A 4,066-nucleotide genomic window follows, 5' to 3' on the forward strand; every position below is an offset into this window, starting at 1 on the left:
TTCTAAGGAACATGCATCTATGTGATTTCACATTAACTTATGGCCAAGCAGCTCTCCCATTATCCCCGTTGGGCTGTGGCAGCTCTCCCATTATCCCACTGGGCTAGATGGGATTGCCTTCGTTCTTCTCCCACAATTTCTGCTGTGAAAAATTGAGTTGAAATCACAATTGTTTCACCACTTGTAGTGAAACAACTTTAGAATAACCCTAGATACAAATACTCATTCATATGTCTAAAAAAACTATATTTGCTTTCAGAATCCTTTTACAATGGAAAACAAATCCCCTCCTTCTCTCTAGGCCTAGATCATTTTAGTGCAAGCCATGTTAACTGTAGTTTATGAAATCTGATCTTTGCCACCAAAGACTGACATCAAAGATGTCACTGGGCTCTACTATAGAAATTTGCTCCCCCCCAAAAAAAAACAATTAGTGAGATTTTTTCAAAATGCAGCCTGCTCTATGAATGAATTATTATAGGTAGTATATGTCAATAGTACCCCTATTCTAGATTTCTCAGAGTTTACATGCAAACGTTGTTGTTCATACTTATGACTAGCATATATTTTATTAGGATGGCTCAAGTTCTAGAGGATTTCATAAAAATAAACTCTCTGACTTAGCATAAGCAAAATCTAGTGCAGAAGACCACACAAAAGCATTGAAATCAATTTCGGGAGGTCTTTATTTTTACCTTATACATTGCATGCAAGTCTTCTCTTGGGTTTTCTTTAATATTATAAACTATCGCCTGCAAAAATGCTAGGTCAGAACATTCAGCTTATAGGAATACTATATCTTTTAGACAAATTGATCGTACTCCACTCAAAAGGTCTGCTCTATTTTTCTGCCATCTATTTTAAAATCTATAGCTTTAATTTGGAAGATTAATAATTAAGTTGACAAAAGTTTCCATGTCAATGTGTCTTTTCTCACAAACATGCTTGTGTGTAGAAGATCAGGGCCTAGAGTGATATCTCAGTCATTAAGAGCCCTTGCTGACAATACCAACCAAGCAGAGCTTGCAGGGTCTAAACCACCAGCCTGGGAGCACATAGGGAGGGACCCATGGCTCCAGCTGTATATGTAGGGGAGGATGACAGTGTCAGGCATAGGTGTGTGAGAAAGTCCTTGGTCCAATGAAGGCTGGATGCCCCAGTGTGGGGAAGATCGTGGGTGGGCAGGTGGGAGGGTGGGTGGGGCATATCCTCATAGAAGCAGGAGGGGGGAATGGGATATGGGGTTCCTGGGTGGGGGGAAGGGGATTACATCTGAAATGTAAATAAATTATCCAATAAAAAAAGCCCTTGCTGCTCTTCCAGGAGACCCAAGTTCAAGTCCCAACACCCTCTTCTGGCAACCCCAGGCACAAAGCATGTACATAGTACACAGACATACACGTAGGCAAAACACCCATATAACTAAACTAACAATAAAAATTTAAAACAAAGTTTTGAGTCAAAAGTATGAGACTATACTATCGTTTACTAAAATGCACACACACACACACACACACACACACACACACACACACACAAACACTGAAATGTTTTCTTTCAAACATAATTTGACTGAAAATGAGGCAATGTAGCCAGAGATAAGCATTTATGCTGACTAGTAGCAATCAAAATGTTCAGCTAACATCCAAATGCCACTCAAACACTGCACAGCTTCAACAATTGTTAGCTAAGGTAAGATCATGTGGTATTTACTAAGTAAACACCACCAGACTTAATTGCACTAGCTGCATCATTGATCCAAAAAGTATCTAATCAATGTTGGGGTGGTTCTCTAGCAGGATGAATAAAATATTATTTCCAAGACTTATTTATTTGGTGTTCTTTCCAAAAAACATGGTAGCATATATACTACTGGCAAAACTGAAGGTAAACAGAGCTGGTAAGTACCTTCTTTAGAGGCAGGAGTTCTGTGTAGATGAGGCTCAGACCTTCAGCTTCACTATAGCTACCTTTGTAACCATGGCAAGTCTTTATATGTTTCTAAAACTGAAGTTCTCCCTCTATCAATAGAAAGCATACTGTCCCCTCCTTAAAATCTTAGTAAGCACTATCGTAGCCCTCCAATGAAAGTGAGCCACAGAAGGAAGAGATAAAAGCTATCAACAGTAGAAGAAAAACTTCTTAATAATTTCCTATCTCAACTTTATCCTATCAAACATTTCCTGTAAAAGAAAAATCTAGACTCAAAGTTTGAGTAAGAAAGACCCACATAGACTCAGCTATTTGAATGCTTAGTCATCAAAGAGTGACCACTGCTTGAGAAGAATAAGGTGTGGCTTTATTAGAGTAGGTGTTGTTAGAAGAAGAGTGCTACTAGGAGTAGCTTTGAGGTTTCAAAAGCCCAAGCCAGGCCCAGTGCTGATCTCTCTCTTCCAGCTACCTATGAATCCAGATGTAGAACTCTCAGCTACTTCTCCAGCACTGTGTCTGCCTACATGCTGCCCTGTTCCATGCCATGATAATAATGGACTAAACCTCTGAAACTGTAAGCCAGCACCAATTAAATGCTTTCTTTTTTTAAGAGTTTCAATGGTCATGTGTGTCTCTTTACAGCAATAGAACACTAACTAAAATAGATGCTCTATTCCCAATAAGTAAGCCTTGTTATAGGGAAGATAAATTAGCAAGTAGGTTGAACAATACATAGGCAAAAAGATGAAGAGTTTTTTAGTTTACCTAATTTGCAAATCTTTCTTTGCAGTCAGTTCAAAAGCCCTCTAAATTACAAGGTACAGGTATTCATAACCTATCTAGAGTCAAAGCACAAGTCTTGTGAAGGCTTGATGCTCCAATGTAGGGGAATGCCGGGGCAGAGAGAGGGGAGTGGGTGGGTGGGTAGGGGAACACTCTCATAGAAGCAGGGGGAGAGGAGATGGGATAGGGAGTTTTGGGGGGCGGGGAACCGGGAAAGGGGGTAACATTTGAAATGTAAATAAAGAAAATATCCAATAAAAAAACAATGTGAAATCCTGAACTCTTGCTGGCAATATGAGAACAAGAATGTTTGCCTTTCAAAAGCCTCAAAGCAAAGTGACCAAAGCCTTGCCTCCTGCTTTGGTTTAGCCTTTTCTATATCACACATGGTAACAACACAAGACACATATAAAAATGCATGCATGGACATGCTTGTGTGAAAGTGCGTGACAGTTCCTGAGCACTGTGTGCGTTCACACTTACGAGCATGCACACCTACATCATGACCCTTCACCCAGATTTCCCATAGACTCAGGGAAGAATCCCTTTTCGTTGTGCATTTTCCAGGCCATCCCTCAGCCAGTCCCCTACCCCAGTGATTATATTTGGCTGGAGTACAATTAGTAATTGTTAATTTTTGAGTAAGACATCAAGAAAACGATGAAACAGCTTAGAGGTAGAGAGCAGCTATTTTTCCTTATGCCAGCTTTTAGCTGTGGAATGGCGTTATGAGGCCGAGTCCTGCCTCAGGCAGCAGAGAACATGGTGATTGATTAGTAACATCTTCAAAGGAGTTGGAGGGGGGGTAGGGATTGTGGTGTACAGATCTTGTAATTGTTCTCCCTAGGCTAATTACTGGAAGAAGGATTCAACACCCATGAAGTGTCAATCCAGCATCAGAAGTAAGAATGTGTCTGTCAGGGAGACAGACAGTACATTACTCTGCCTGTGATCTGCACTATAGGGTAAACCCTGCTCCTAGCAGACTTACCTTGTCAAATCATATCTTGATCTAACGATTTGCAGTTCTACAAAATGCAGTCAATCACCACTGGCTTCTATTAAAACATGAGGATTCTGGAATTAAAGATCTCACTACTTTCAAGCAGTATTATCTAAAGACAAACTTAATTGGCAATTTGAAAAGAACTATATTGATTATTAGGTTAGAAATTTCTGAAGGAAAATGTGGTTTTTATGGTTCATACATGCTGATGGCATAGGTGTCCTTCCTTCCAACCACATTACTAAAGGGTGGTCTCAGTCTCAGGTAGGGCTCATTAGCTCAGGGCTGACACTCAGAACTTGCAGGAAATGTCAGCATGGTTGAAGGACTACTGACCATCTTGCC

Source organism: Grammomys surdaster, unplaced genomic scaffold, assembly GCF_004785775.1.
Source record: "Grammomys surdaster isolate TR1022 unplaced genomic scaffold, NIH_TR_1.0 126113, whole genome shotgun sequence".
NCBI classification, from domain to species: Eukaryota; Metazoa; Chordata; class Mammalia; order Rodentia; family Muridae; genus Grammomys; species Grammomys surdaster.